The sequence below is a fragment of the Pan paniscus genome, chromosome 9 (genome assembly GCF_029289425.2).
Source record: "Pan paniscus chromosome 9, NHGRI_mPanPan1-v2.0_pri, whole genome shotgun sequence".
Lineage (NCBI taxonomy): Eukaryota > Metazoa > Chordata > Mammalia > Primates > Hominidae > Pan > Pan paniscus.
In genome coordinates, this window is record NC_073258.2 from 116,316,179 (window position 1) to 116,333,096 (window position 16,918).

Sequence of the window (16,918 nt, forward strand, 5' to 3'; positions counted from 1 at the left end):
CGCTTGTGCAGAAAACCTAGATGGTTGACATTTACCAACTGGGGAGCGTCACTCTTTATCTTTTTTGGAGTGTTCCATAGTAGACTTAGGGAAGTGAGACGGTCAGAAGCCCTGGGTGGGGACTTCTGTTGCTTTCAGTGCACATCAAAAAATGTTAAGTAGGGAGCAAAATGGAATGTTAAGCATTGTGGTTGAGCTATGTTGGTAATGAAAGACTGCCAATCATGACAAGGGTTTTGGGAGAATTGGAAGTCTGCCTGAACATGTGGATATAAAGACCCAGTTTGGTTTGAACCAAAGGGGGGTTTGGATGGTGGGTGGGGGAGGGTGGAGGAGGTGATTAATTACTGCCTGGGTGGCAGTATTTCTTCATTTAGAAGTTGCAGCCTCAATTATCTTTAATTACTTCCCTGGTGGCCTTAAATCCAGGGTGAATCCAGAATGGGGGTCAGCTGCTGGGGTATGTGTCTCGGGTGGGCTGGCAAAAGGTGGGCAAGGGGTCAGAGGGTCACTTTTGGGCACACATGGATGGGGCTATTTCAGATCATCCCTTCCCTCCAGGACTCAGTGATAGAACTGACAATAATCAAAACCTGAATTAATATTACCCCAGATACACAGAGCATCTTCAGAGGAGTGCAGTGCCTCTTCTGAGTCATTTGTTTTTGTTTGTCTTCATTGACCCATTAGGGGGGCCAGAAGGTGTGAGTGGGGACTCTCCTTCCCATTTTATGGATGGACAAAAGAAACCACATATATCTATGCAGCAGGTTGGAGGCCATGCTTCTCTGCTTTTGTCTGAGCAATCTCCTCTCCCAAACCCATGGATAGGAATCACCTAAGGTGCTCATTAAATATACAGATTCCCACACTAGATGTATGGGATAGATGTATGGAATCAGAATTCTCAGGGGTGGCCAAGGTTTTCAATATTTTTAACAGGCTTCCCAAGTCCCCCCTTATGGGACTGGCATTTGGGAACCACTGCACCAGGCATGTCCTTACATTCTAAGCAGGGGGAGACCAGCTCCTTACCTCCTGGAAGCCTCCTGATCCCTGTGCCCTCCTCCTCATTCTGCAAGTTTTCAAACTTGTCAGGGCTGGAGATGGTATTTTCAAAATCCAGGTCTCATTTGTGAGGCAATAAAAAAAAAAGAGAAAAAAGTGATCTGAAATGTGGCAGGCTTTTCTTTAACATCTGCCTACTTGCCTGGGGGAGGATGAACGTGGGAGGTGTGAACTTATAGAGCACTATGGAAAGGGAGGTGAGCTCAGGTACAGACGTTCACTCTCCCATCTCGGAGCTTGAGTCGCCTTATTGGTAAGATAGTGGGATCGGTCAGGGCAATTGCTACAAGCCCTTCCTTCTTAGAATTCTAGGATTCTCCAGTCTTCAGGCCGAACTTATTCCCCCATGGCCTAATATCAGGGAAGAACATTTCAGCTTCTAGGTGTGGAAAAGAAGTTGGAGCACCTTATGTATCACTCACAGCATAGCCTGTTGCCTCCTCAGCACAACAGGAGTCTCTCTGGCCTCTCTTCCCTCTGTCTCCCACTTCATCTCTCACTCCATCCCCATTAAACAAAGATGGGGTCCCGAAGCAGATCACCGCACCCCTTGTCCAAATAAAGCCCCTGAAAATCATCTACTGATCTACTCTCTGTTGCTCAGGATGTCTGGGCCATTTTCTGCTTTCATGTAGTCCTTTCTTCCCAGACTGGAGAATTTCTTTTAGCTTCCTACTCCATACTTGAGTGTCGGATCCCCGGGTGGCCCTTCGTAATTTATTGAATATAAATTATGCTCTCAGAGACAAATATCTCTTCCCTTCCTGCTTCTTATGATCTTATCGCCCCCAGCTCAAAATGCAGGACACTTTCTCTCAATGGAATCTTATGCATCCAAGTTCTCAGCTACTTCAAGGCATTAGGAAGAGTTAATTGGCAAGTTGCTGTTGTCTCTTTTAGCCTGGTTCCAATGCCAGGGGAATTTATGAGTTTTATCCCAGGCAGACCTCAGGATGACTCCAGGGTATTTGGCCTTAAATAATAGAATTGCTATTCACAATTGACCATTGATTAGCATCTGCTTGTAGCTTCATAAAATGTGGTCTTTGGGAGAAAAGCTGGAAATCCTGACATGACTACTTTGCTGTTTTTATTTTTTTTTATGCTTTAAGTTCTAGGCTACATGTGCACAATGTGTACCTTTGATACATAGGTATACATGTGCCATGTTGGTTTGCTGTACCCATCAACTTGTCATTTACATTAGGTATTTCTTCTAATGCTATCCCTCCCCTTTCCCCCTCTTCCCACAGGCCCCAGTGTGTGATGTTCCCTGCCCTGTGTCCAAGTGATCTCATTTTTCAGTTCCCACCTATGAGTGAGAACATGTGGTGTTTGGTTTTCTGTCCTTGTGATAGTTTGCTGAGAATGATGGTTTCCAGCTTCATCCATGTCCCTGCAAAGGACATGAACTCATCCTTTTTTATGGCTGCATAGTATTCCATGATGTATATGTGCCACATTTTCTTTACCCAGTCTATCATTGAAGGACATTTGGGTTGGTTCCAAGTCTTTGCTATTGTGAATAGTGCTGCAATAAACATACATGTGCATGTGTCTTTATAGTAGCATGATTTATAATCCTTTGTGTATATACCCAGTAATGGGATTGCTGGGTCAAATGGTATTTCTAGTTCTAGATCCTTGAGGGATCACCACACTGGACATGACTACTTTGAATTCAACTGAAGAGGCATCTACTGATGGCCACTATGTTCCCACCACAGTCCTGGCCACTACAGATGCAGGAAGACACCAAGAGGAAGAAGACATAGACCCTGCTCAGTTAGTAGTGATAGGGTGCAGGGTAGTTGTATCTGAAACATTCAGAGAAGCAAAGCACAGTTAAAAGGACCTTCAAAAGTTGCAACACTGAAAGTTTAACCCTGCCCTGTGACAGGGTTAAGCTACAAGCATGCAGTGTCTGCTTTGAACTCAGTATATTGGAAAATATTTCCTTTCCTCCCTAAGAAGGGTAGGGGGTCTCTCCAGTATTTTCATAAGTACGTAGTGAGATTCAGGCTTTTGACAGTGGTGAGTTCCTTTTTTTTTTTTTTTTTTTTTAATGGAGGATACTGACCTTTGTCAATACGCAAAGATAGAGTGGTCTGTGTGCTAAAGCAGGAGGTTAAGAAATCTGAGAATTTATGCCAGATTCACTGATTTCCTAATTCATTCCCTGATTCATGTATTGATTCTTTGATATACTGCCTGATAGATTAATGATTAATTCATTTATTTATTCAATAAACATCACTGGATTTCTTTATACAAGCTCTTATCCAGGAAAATCAAGTTGAATGTTTTTCTTCCTTCTGGTATCTCTTTTCTTGGTTTTCTTCCAAAGCAATTAAGAGAAGGTAGAGAGAGGGGAAGATATCGAATTTGACTCCTCTGGGATACATACCCTTCCCGATGCCAGTCCCCAGAGAAAGAGAGGGCCTTGAATGTGGAGAGAGGGAGAAGCATCTTCTTGGCATCTGAATTCCTCTCCTTTTCTTTGTCTGCTTCTCCAGCCCTCTCCGCCTTTGCTTGTTCCTTTGTTTCCTGAGTTTTTCAGGCTGGGGCTGGGTGGTCTGGAGGGATCAGCCACTCCGTTTGCCCTGTAGTTTCCCCAGTCTTGCTATCCTGCCTTCTTCCGCAGCAGTCCAGGGAGTTGGAAGCATCTGGTGCTCCTGTCTCCTGAGAGCCTTTTTAATATTATTTCATTTCTTTTAACCTTTATTAAGACAAACATTGAGCATAGAACAGTCTATACTCCCACTAGAGACACTCTCCATTTTGATATTAAAAAACAAAACAAAACAAAACCTAAACCCACCCAACCTGAGGCCTGGAGGAGAGAGAGAGGAGATAAAAAAAAAAAAAAAGAAAAAGAAATATCCTAGAGATATTTTTACCTTCAAAGATCCATCACTCATTACTGCATATCACAGACATGTCTACAATCTCATCTTCTTACAATTCTCCGTGAAATAAGTGTAAATGGAAAATAATACCCCATTTTGAAAGTTCAACAAAATGTCTTTATCCACCAAATGTAGCCCCAGCTGTCTCATTTTCAGAAACAAAGCCTGATTTTAAATAGCAGCTCACCACCCAAATAAACACCGGCAGCTCTATCCAGCTCCACACGGCAGAGGCTGTAATTGCCTTCCCAGGCTACATGGAATGGCCTTCTGTGATGGCCAAATGCCCCAGCTCCAGCAGGTCTTGGGGGCCTTCCCTTTGTAGTGGGAGAAATCATAGACTTTTGTAAACATTTAAAGCTGTCTCTTCCTTACCACTTGGGGATAGTCTCCTAGGTTACCAGCCCCCTTGGAATCCCCTTCCCACTGCAGACCTTAGCATGCATACACTGTCACCCCGAGCAAGGGATGACGAGCAAGGGATGACGAGGTGAAGAGAAGGCTCTTCATTCTGGAGCCAGTGCCTGATTTCCACTTTGATAGACAAATGGCGTGTGACTGTAGATTGGGTTCCCCGCGGTGAATGGAAAAGGTGCTTAGAAACACAAAGAGGGGGAAAAGCTCCTACCCAGAAGGTTTAACCTCCCTTTCCTAACTAGCTCTATGGCAATGAGCAAATATTTGAGATTCTTGGCTCCTCATTTTCTTCCAAGCTCCTGTCTCTGTGACTCAGATGTTCCATGGGAAGTTCAGTGTGTCCCAAACCAAACTCCTGCTCTTCTTCTGATCTTCCCCACTTCAGTTAGAAGCAACTCCGTCCATCCAGTTGCTTGAATCCTCTCTCTACTCCACCCACATCTGATCTGACAGCAAAACCTATTGGTTTTACCTTCAAAGATAGCCAGAATCTGATCCATTCTCTCCACTACAGCCACCTTTTCCTAGGCCCCTATCACTGCTACTAATTGCCTTCACATTTGCCCTGATCGAGCAGCAGAGTAGGGTGGGAAAAGCACAGAATCTGGAGCTAAACTGCCTCCATTGAAAACCTGGCGCTGTGGCTGACTAGCTGTGTGACCTAGACAAGTTACTTATAACCTCTCTGTGCTTTCCTTTTCTTGGTGTAAAATGGGAACAATGCGAGGACCTACATCTTAAGAGTTGTTGTGAGGATTAAATGATTTAATATGCAGAAGGGACTTAAAATGGTGCCTGGCACATAGGAAGTGCTACGTAAGCATTAGCTTTTATTACTGTTGGTATTATTCCTAGCACAGCCTCAGAGTAAACCTGTTGACACATAAATCAGGCCATGTCACTCCTCTGTTCAAAACCTTCCAGTATCTCCCCTGGCATAAAATCCAAAGTTGGAAAGGCAACAAGGCCCTAGGTGAGCTGACCTCTGGTACTTCCTCTGTTTTTATTCTGTTCCAGCCTCGTGGGCCTTCTCACTTTTCCTGGCACACACCAGGCAATTCCTTCCTTAGGGTCTTTTCACTTATCATTTCCTCTGCCTGGAACACATTTCCCCAGAGAGCCTCATGGTTTGCTCTCTAACTTCCTTCAGATCTATTCCAAGATCACCTTCTCAGGGAGGCCATCTCTGACTACCCTATTTAAAATTAAACCCAAATAATCTCCATTCCTTTTATTCTGATGTAGTTTCCTCCCTAGTGCCTATCACCATCTAATATACTATCTATTTTACTTATTTATTTAGTTTGCTCTCTGTCTCTTCTCATAAAGGTTGTAAGCCACATGAGTGTAGGATATTTTTGTCTGTTTGTTGACTGATATATTCCCAATGCTAGAATGGTTCTTGGCACATAATAGACGCTCAGTAAGTATTTGTTCAGTGAATAAATATAAAGACAGTTAAACCTGATGATCTTGAAGACCTCTCCTTTGAGGTTAATGTTCTACGATTCTTTACCTGTGTATCTTCTTATGTGTGGAATAGAGATGTTTGTAGTTATCCCATCTAACAGAGGTTAAATGACTTTTTAGGAGCTGCAGGAATGCTGGTAACAGAAACAGTTCCAGAACCTGGATCTTGTGACGATGATTTCAGTCCTCTCCCTTTCTCTTTTAGCCTCTGCTAGCCCTGGATTGATTCATGTTTACTAAAAGGATGGACAAACAGATTCCTCTCATCCTTGGGAAGTAGGTAGGAGACAGTAAAACGAGGCTGGTCTGAGGAGGAGCCTGGAGTCTGTTTGACGAGCGTGAGGCTAATGCAGCGCCCAGCCATGGTTGAAAGGGTTCATCGGTGCTTATGCTGGGCCATGAATCACCCAGATGATTCAGACGCTGGGAGGCCTGTCAGGGGAATCTCAGATGGAATTGATGTATCAAGGTGTCGCTCTCTCTGAGCTATTTATCGGAAGTGACACTGAGGGAGATTGACAGGCAGTCACTGGACAAATAGGTAGATCACAGGCTCACAGAGACTCCCTGTGGTACCTGTTGTGTGAGACAGGAGCAAGCCTCCACTGCGGCTCCTGCAAACTTGGCCAGCAGGCCCATTGCAACAGCAGGCAGGAGTAGTGTTGGGCGAACAGAAGTGATCCAGCCTCAGGACCTCACGGCCACTGGGGGTGGGCGATATTCTTATTTGTTTTTGTCTTCTGCTTTATTTCTTTTTGCCCTATCAGAGAGCCAGCTGGATCACTCCACATCATCCCCTGAGGTCAGCATTAAAGGGGCCCAGTGGCTATACAGAGAATGTAGGTAGACCAGAACGCAATGTGTCACTGAGCTGGGGGTGTGGGGTCCATTACATCTTCTCAGACCTGCACCAACCTGTCCACTTCCCACCAATGCAGTAATGATGGTCAATGGTTATTGAGCATTTACTTCATTTCTGTTCAGCCCTTAACATGACTTAGATTATTTTGCCTTCACAACAGCCAAATGAGGTAGCGGTTATATTCCCCATATTTGAAGCTAAAGACATGAGCCTCTCAAGGTTAAGTTACATGGCTAAACATTGACAGTGGCCGAGCCAGGATTGCAATGTAGGTGTCTATTACTCAAGGCCTCAGTGTTGACCCCTAAACTTCACTCCATAGAAGGTCAGAGCCAGGCCTCATCCCACTACTCAGCCAAGCCTTCCAAGTGCACCCATGAGGCATTTTTCCATTACTTTCCATTACTCCCAACACAGATGCTTAACCAAGCCCAAACCCATATTCCTTCTAATCCCCTTTCTCAAAGGCTTTTTTGTGTGTGTTTGTGTGTCGAGCATAGTGCCTGTCTCACAGCCAACATTAGATGAATGTTTGTTGAATAAAGAAATGACTTGGCTGGGCGTGATTGCTCACATCTATAATCCTAGCACTTTGCGAGGCTGAGGTGGGAGGATAGCTTGAGGCCAGGAGTTCAAGACCAGCTTGGGCAACAAAGCGAGACCCTGTCTCTCTATAAAAAATTAATAATAAAGAAATGACTTATTTAGACCACATCTCAATGCCTTATACCTGTTTTCCCTATCCCAAGTTTGTCTCCATACCTGTTTTCCAATCCATATCTCTCCCCACTTTCAAAGCCTAATTTATTTATATTTGAGACAGATCCACGCTCTGTTGCCCAGGCTGGAGTGCAGTAGCACGATCTCGACTCACTGCAACCTCTGCCACCTGGGTTCAAGCGATTCTCATGCCTCAGCCCCCCAAGTAGCTGGGACTACTGATTGTTGTATTTTTGGTAGATACAGGGTTTCACCATGTTGGCCAGGCTGGTCTTGAACTCCTGGCTTCAAGCAATCTGCCTGCCTTGGCCTCCCAAAGTGCTAGGATTACAGGTATGAGCCACGGTGCCTGGCCTCGAAGCCTAATTTAAATCTTCACATTCTTCATTTGATTATAAGTGTACCTTGGTGCAAAATGCAAGGGACAACTTGACAGAGGATAATAAATGCCTTAGAAATATGTTTATCCTTTGGCTCAGTGCTTTTATTTCTAGGAACTTATCCTAAAGAAATAATCATACATGTCCATAAAGAGCTAAGCACCAGAAGGTTCAGTGAAGCATTGTTTAAGGTGGCACAAACTGGAAATCTCTGAAATGTCCAATAACAGGCGACTGGCAAAATTCATACACATTCTCTTTTACATCCATGCAAGAGAATTCTTAGCAGTCATTAAAAATAATGAAGATATATATCTATTGACACAAGAAATTAAGTGAAATAAGTAGGTTATAAAATAGTACACCCAGAATAATTTGATTTTTATTAATATTGTATGAATATAAATACATGTATCGGAAAATGTCTGGAAGGGCATAGATCAACCTGTAGAGAGTCATTATCCTCAGGTAGGGATTATGGGTGATTTTTATTTTCTTCTTTTTACATATTCATTTTCTAATTTTCTGCAAAGCACTTGTTTAAAAAAGAAAGAAAAAGGGGATGTTATCTAAGAAATATTTCCTGATTGCCTCTCACCTTCCTTAATCCTTCCTAGATCTGATGCTCCCACTGACTGGCACTGTTTTAGCATGCGTGCTATTAGATCAATTGTAAGGGGCTAAGATTGTTCCCATAGGTGATTTTCATTCCCTTTATAAACTCCTTGAGGGCTGGGGTTCTCTGTTTAATTTTTTTTTTTTTTTTTGATACGGAGTCTCATTCTGTCACCCAGCGTGGAGTGCAGTAGTATAATCTCAGCTCACTGCAACCTCCACCTCCCAGGTTCAAGTGATTCTCATGCCTCAGCCTCCCGAGTAGCTGGGATTACAGGCACCTGCCACCATGCCCAGCTAATTTTTGTATTTTTAGGAGAGACAGGGTTTTGCCATGTAGGCCAGGCTGCTCTCAAACTCCTGACCTCAAGAGATCTGCCCACCTTGGACTCCCAAAGTGCTGGGATTATAGGTGTGAGCCACTGCGCCTGGCCCAATTTTTTTTTTAACTGTAGAATTTAGTATAGGATGTTGTTCGTGGGAGTGCTACATTTTTTCTCCCCTCCCCGCCAGCCCCCATCTTTTATTCCTATGAGGTAGACAATAAAGAGAGTTGAATTCACCTTGCCCTTGGGGAAGAAGGAAGATGAAGACATTTCCCCCGGGCTGGGCAGAGGCCCAAATTAGCCCATGAGGCCAAAGGCAATAAATAATCCCCGGACCTCTGAGGTCAGGTCCCTGCCTCCTCCGCAGCCACCCTGACCTGCATAATGGGACCACAGGCAGTTATGATTCATGCACACGCTGCCTGGGCTCCTGCCAGCCGGGTCTGAAGAAGCTTCACAGTTGGAACTGGATAGACCTAAAAATATGGCCCCCCAGGGACAGCTTGGGCCATGCTCTGGGGAGCCTGGTGGGGCTAGAGGCCTGGAGAGAGTTCTTAGAATCAGTACTGGAAACACAGGGCTGATTCAGCCTTCTCCTGTCTGCAGCTGGAGCCCCAGGGAGAAATCAACAGCCATAACCCAACCAGACAGAGCAAAAAGAAATGAGTTTAAAGCACCAGAAGGAGGACTTAGATAATAATAATGCAGTGAGTGGCTTGGGCAGCAACTGTTGCAATAATATCACCTCCCATTTGTACAGGACTTTACTGTGCACAAAATGCCCTTACATATATTATCGTATTTGACCCTCACGACAGCCCTGTGAAATAGACAATCTTTGCCGGGATTTTCAAGTGAGAGAGTTTGGAACTCAGAGAGATTAATCAATTCACCAGAAGTCACACAGCTAGTGAGAGGCCAGGTCTTTTGACTTTACAATGCTAAAAGGGGATCTACCTGAATGAACCAGAGGACATACAGAGCTAAAGAATAAAGAAATGTCATAGTTATCTTTTAAGAATAGAAGACTCCCCACTATGTTTGGAGGAAGTTCAGATAGCGAATCTGGCTGGGGAGGAAATAAAATGACTCCCCAAAGCCTCAAGCTTATACCAGGGCAGGTGGGAGAGCAGAAGGGCTGTGCCCATGAACACCAGAGTGTATATTTTGCCTTCAAACACATAACCTCCTAGCACAGTGACAATAGAGACTTGGCTTCTATTTTTAGACACCAATGGATGTGGAGGATGGGGTCAACGATGGAATTCTCAGCTCAGGCTTTAGACAAGACCCTCCATGGTGCAGTGTGTGCGTGAGCAGAGGATGTAAGGAACTAGGGTGCAGGGAGAGTCAGACTAGTACTTATGAGATCTCAGGAAATTATAAAGAAAAATAAATCTCTGAGTTTGTTTTTGTGAGCTCCAGAGGGGGATGGCAAGAGACTCAGTTGGGAAAAGCCAGCCAGGAAAACAGCTGCTCTGCCCATTCTATGAACAAAGAGGATGCATCCCAAGGGCCTATTTCCTCATTCTAGAGAGTTTCCAAGGCAAGGCCTGAGTGAGGGTTTTTTGTTGCTGTTGTTTGTTTTGAGACAGGGTCTTGTTCTGTGACCCAGACTGGAGTGCAGTGGTATGACAATGGCTCACTGCAGCCTCGACCTCCCAGTCTCAAGTGGTTCTCCTGCCTCAGCCTTCCAAAGTGCTGGCTGGGACTGCCGGTGTGAGCCACCATGTCTGGCCCTGAGTGGATTTTCTCCTTGCCTCACCTTTCATTTCCTGCCCAGTGGAGTGAAGAGGATTCTCCAGGAATTTCTCAGGATTTCTGAGGATTTCTCAGCCACCACAGTTGGTATCCTTACCTCCATTAGAATTATTCATACCCTGTGAGGTGGTGAACTGGCTTGATGGGCCTCTCTTCCTGGGCTTTGTGAGCCTCAGGAATGCTGCCCAGCCAGGCCCAAGTCCTGGTCTGCATCATCTTTGCCTTAAGGAGGATGATGCAATCCTCCATCCCTTGGCCCCAAGTGCTCAGACAACTTTGTTTCAAGGAGCAGAGTACAGTCAGAAAAACAGAAACCACTCCAGGCATTTCAACAGAAAATATGTTATACAGGGGCTTGCTTAAATGGAAGGAAGCAGTCCTTACCTAGGTCTGGATGAACAATGAGGAGAACCTGGGGTTACCAGAACCTAGAAGCTCCAAGGAGGAACCCTGCAGTGCTTGGAGCTACACCTCAAAGCTGGGGGTGCTGCCTGGGTGCTGCTGCTGCCTCTGAAGCTTGAAGGAGGGGCCCCAAGGCTCAGAGTTCTGAGGCGTGACCCAGCTGCTGCTAATATCTTAGGAGCTTGGGAAGGGGCTCTGTGGAGTGGGGACTCAGATGTCCAAGAAGGGGGCACTGCCTGGCTGGTGCTGTGACCTCTTGGGGGGTGTGCAGTGAGGCTGGTACTGGGAGAGCCAACGAAGCTGTCAGTTGGAAGCAATTACTGCTGTGGAGGCACAGAGCTTCTCTCTGGGCACGACACTGGCAGAAGCACCAGGCAAATAGGGAGCAACAAATCCTTTCTCATCTCCTCCAGCTTTCTCATCTCCCTCCAGCTCCCGCTAGATGCAGAGCCAAGCAGGAGCTAACTGGCAAAGGAGAAATGCAATTTGTAGCATTCCGGAGCCTGTGTCCCAAAGCAGAACAGAGAAAGGTGGGGCATCCTCTGATTCCCAGAGGATGTATTCATGGGGGGATATTTTCCAGACAGGCATAAGAAACCTCAGAAGGTAGTTTGGACTCTCTTTCAGCCCATGCACTTGGCCATCTGTTTGAGTCTCTATTGTCTGATCTGTCAGTTCTTCATTTTCTACGACAGGTCCTGGGGCTTTTATACACTGCTTTTATTTTTTTTTTTAAATGAGAAGTTGGGACCACATCTCATTTTTATCCCTTTGGGGATCATCTTGATCCTCTGCTCCTTGCCCAAAACTGCACAAAGCCCACTTCCAAGTGATAGGAAAAAGGGAGATTCAACTGTCAAACAATAATAGCAAGATATTATCAATGTAGGCCTAGTGATTGTGTCATATAAAAAATAAAATACACACCAGTTAATCAAAGCACTACAGACACTTTTAAGTAATCCCACTTTGGCTTTGCATAACTCCATACACTGCCGGCAGTGCTCTTGTCAACCACCAGAGACCATAATATACATCAAAAATTCTCCTTTAAATTTATTTTCAGTAAAGATTGGTCTTTTGAACTGCGGCAGTGGAGGCTTAAGGGTACAAAATCTCTCTCGCCTTTTTCTCTGTTCTTTTTCTGTCTCCCCCATCTTTCTCTGGTAGGGCGGTGACTCTGGGGCAGGGGAAGGGAGCAGCAGTGGGTTCCACACATCCTGTTGAAACTTCTGTCCTTTGCATGGATCAGTTCCTCTCATCTGCCACTTGATTAAGTCATTAAAGCAGGAAGGTGAAGAAAGGTTGAGCTGCAGCAAAAGGGAGAGAGAGACAATTCCTTCCATTTGCTTGGGAGAACGCCTCCAATTGCTGGGCCCAAGGATGGTCTTGAGCTACCCCAGCTGGGATAACACAAACTTAAGGCTTTCTTAAAATCCCAGATTCTGTGACATGTACAACATTGGGTGCTTAGGGGGCACTGATGACAACCCCACACCATTGTGGAATCCTTTCTTGCTGCCCTCACCAATGGGACAATGAATGAGATAGCCTTCCCAAATCATAGGGGGACGGTGGCAGGTCAGTTTGTCATGACAGACAGTATATTTTAGTGGCTAAACCTTACTCCTAGGTTTGAATTGGAATTTATTACTTCATAGCTGTATGACTTGATGTCAGGGATTTTTTAAATTGTGGTTAAATATACATGACAAAATTTACCATTTTAACCTTTTTTTTTTTTTTTTTTTTGAGGCAGGGTCTCACTTTGTCCCCCAGGCTGGAGTGCAGTGGTACGGTCATGGTCACTGCAGCCTTGGCCTCCCGGGCTCCAGTGATCCTCCCACCTCAGCCTCCTCAGTAGCTGGGACTACAGGCACATGCTACCATATCCAGCTAATTTTTTTTTTTTTGTATTTTTTGTAGAGACAAGGTTCCTCCATGTTGCCCAGATTGGTCTCAAACTCCTGAGCTCAAGTAATCCACCTGCCTCAGCTTCCCAAAGTGTTGAGATTACAGCATGAGCCTCCGCGCCTGGCCCATTTTCACAATTTTTAAGTGTGCAGCTCACTGGTATTAGGTATATTCAGATTGTTGTGCACCCATCGCCACCATCCATCTCCAGAACTTTTTTAGCCTCTTGAATTGAAACGTTATACCCATTAAACACTAATTCCTCATCCCACTCCCCACAGCCCCTGGTAACCACCATTCTACTTTCTGTCTCTACGGCTTTGTCCATTCTAGGTATGTCACAGAAAGGGAATCATATAGCATTTGTCTTTTTGTGCCTCGCTTATTTCACTTAGCATAATGTCCCCAGGGTTTGTCTGTGTTGCAGCGTGTGTCCCTGATGTCAGTCTTTGCTCTAAGTAGACTGAGAGTTGCCAGCTCATATACTCTGCTCCCTTGCCCTGCCTCAAAATGAAGAGTGAGCTAAGTGAAACCTACAGGGGGAAAAATGAGAATATATCCATACACTCTTAGAGGTGAAGGGGATCTTAAATGTCATCTGATTCTACCTCCCACCATTGGGGGACATCCTCACTGTCAGCTCTGAGCGGGAAGGTGGACTGGTAAGAGTGGTAATCCTCTATATTTTTTAAGTAATTTACATTTTTTCCTGAGATGTTTCTATCTATGATTTCACTGGATCCTAACAACAATTCTAATATAGGTCCAGGCAGGTCTTATTTTCCTGGAAACCAAAGCCCAGAGGTAGAGTTGAATTTGCTTCTGAACAATTGTGATGGAGTCTCTTGTTTTTCAGTCTTCCATCCTTTCCCACAGTAGCCCAGGTTTGCAGACCTGTTTCTATTTCATTCTTTCTTTCTTTTTTTTTTTTTTTTTGACAGAGTCTCGCTTAGTCACCCAGGCTGGAGTGCAGTAGCACGATCTCAGCTCACTGCAACCTCTGCTTCCCAGATTCAAGCGATTCTCCTGCCTCAGCCTCCTGAGTAGCTGGGACTACAGGCGCGTGCCACCAGGCCTGGCTAAATTTTGTATTTTTAGTAGAGATGGGGTTTCACCAGGTTGGCCAGGCTGGTCTTGAACTCCTGACCTCAAGTGATCCACCTGCCTCAGCCTCCCAACGTTCTGGGATTACAGGCACGAGCCACTGCACCCAGCCTCTATTTCATTCTTTATCCAAGGTTCACTTGACTCTTTCCCAATTTTCTTGGAGTTATCACTTCAAAATCCCAAGTAAGCTATATGAGCCTTCTAGATCATGTCCCAGAAAAAGAAAGGTGCTGCTTAGGAATTGTCGGATTTGAGCTGGGGTGAAGCTAAGAGCTCAGAACAGGGGGACCCCCTGCACTAGAGATTTCACAGCTTCATGAAGGCCACCATCTTGGGAGCTGGGAGATTCTTCTGGCATTTGAACTAAATTCCTTCTACAATAATAATAATTGTCTTCCGTTTTATCTTGAGATCAATGGAAGCAGAGAGGAGTAGCTGCTGTCAATTACGCTATACCTGTACAAGACAAATTTCTCACCCAACCTCCTTGCCCTTGGCTGAATCATCCAATCCTGAACTTCCATGGAGAAGAGAGAAGTCCATGGACAGGGATTTTCCTCATCAGCTGCTCCTGACCACAGTGTTGGGGTTTGAGTGCTCAAGGTGCCCCCAAGGAACCATCCCAAGGGTATTTTCCCTAGAGGTCTCTAAGAGTTGGGTGAAATTTAAGAAGAGCAAGCTGCCTTCCATCTGCTATCCCTGGGGTCATGTGCCCCCAGATGGTGCAGGATGAGTGGGGGCAAAGGGCAAGGGGGAAGTATGTCAACTGGAACATCACAGAAGTCTAAATAAGGACTGTTCTGTTTGCCATCCATCTCTTATTTTTTTGATCTCACTAAAGGAATACAACCCTATAATAAACACTCCAGTCTTACATAAATAAGCACCAGCTTGCAACTGCCTCTGTAGCCAGCTCACTGGATTCCTGAGATTAAGAACACAGGTATACCTCTTAGAAGGTGTCACAGCTAGGAACTATAAAAGTCATCCACAATGAAAGTGATGAAACACTTGGGTGGGTAGCCAAATGGTGTTGGAGTGGGGTTGGATATGGTGTAAATGCTACAGAAACAGCTTCCCTGGGGATAAGAAAGCCTAGGAGAAATGCTGGTGTCTGAACAGTCCAGATGTAGGAACAGTTGAAACAATCTTATTTGGGCTTGAGCAGCCAAAAGACTCTGGAAATCCAGGTCTGAGCCTCTGGAGCTTTCTTTTCAGCTGCCCCAGCTGCACATTCCTGAAAAGCCAGCACTTGCACGAGGCATCTCCCAACTCAGACATGAGTCACACCAGCTTATTTTAAGTCCTGACCTCTTCCCGGGAAGGGACTCCGACATGGAAAGCCACGTGCTGTGAAGCAACCATGGACCCCGGCCAAGGGAAACAGAGGCCCCCAACAGCTTCCTGACAGCGTCCTTCCCAGAAGCCCAGTGTGAGCAAGGGCCAGGAGCAGCTGTGGGCACTCATGCCCCCTCCCTTGCCAGGGCGGAACAGTGGGCCACACCACACCAGCAGCTCTTGTATCCACCGTGATGCCGCTGACGGCTGGGGCAGGGGGTGCCAGGCAGGGAGGGAAGCACTGTGTGCTCCTCTTTCCAGGACTCTGGCCTTGGTTTTCCAGTCCACACCAGATTGTCCTGAAAGGCTACTGCAGTCCTTTGGGGATAAATGGACAGAGGGAGTATGAAGCCCATGCTCTCTCAGCCAAATGTATTTAAGCCTTTTAATAATTCATATCCCCATTTCCATACACAGCCCCACTTAAAGAGGGATCCCAGGGAAACCTAAAAGCTTTTCTGATTGCACCAGCTCATCCAGCATCTTCATAAAAGGTTCTCAACTGGCCTCTCAGAATCGACGGCAGCAATGCTTATGAAGAAAACTAATAGTTCCAGCTGGTAGTCATTGAAAAGTCACTTAATATTTCTCAGTGCAAGGAGCTCAACTTAATGGGACACAATGTTTTTTCCCTAAGCAGTTGGGAAAAAAAACCCTTGACATCATATTAATAATGTCAAGTTTTATTGGCTCTCTCATTTGACATGATATTAAACTTTTCAGGCTCTATCTCGACTGAGGTACAAGGTTGTTAAAATGTGGACAGATTGGAGCGCTACAAAAATGTGGCATGGAAGAAATGCCTGTCCAGGTGAGTGTAGAGAGATGGAAAGCCGGTGACATGGGGCTTAATAGACAAATCTACTTTGCGGAAAAACTCTTAGTACGTCACCTCCTTCCCTACACTGCCTTCTTTCTGAGACCGATGATGCAGGCACCTTAGGGGAAGATGGGGCTTCAGAACTCTATGGCATAGGGTTGTTCATTGTCCTCTGCAAGTCTAGTTTTCTGGACAGAATAAAGTGAAGACATCATGTTAAGATAGATTACAGTCTATGAGCATAGCTTTGCTCCATAGCACCTCCTTGGGACAGAAAATTCCCTGGGTTTCTCCTTTTTTTTTTTTTTTCTTTTTTTGAAGGAGTCTGGCTCTGTCACCCAGGCTGGAGTGCAGTGGCGTGATCTTGGTACACTGCAACCTCTGCCTCCCGGGTTCAAGCGATTCTCGTGCCTAAGCCTCTCCAGTAGCTGGGATTACAGGCATGCACCACAACGCCCAGCTAATTTTTGTATTTTTAGTAAAGAGATGAGGTTTCCCCATGTTGGCCAGGCTGGTCTCAAACTCCTGACCTCAAGTGATCCGCTCACCTTGGCCTCCCAAAATGCTGGGATTACAGACGTGAGCCACCATGCCCTGCAACTCCCAGGGTTTCTAATAATAATAACAATAGCTAACTAACATGACCTGGTGCAACCATGTGTCTGACACCATGCTAAGTACTTTCCCATGTTTACCCCTGTTGGATCCGCACAAAAACCAGAAGAGTTAGATGTTATTGTTGTCACCATTGTCCCCATTTTAAGAAAGAAAACTGAATGAAAGAGGCATCGTATGATTTTCTAAGTCTG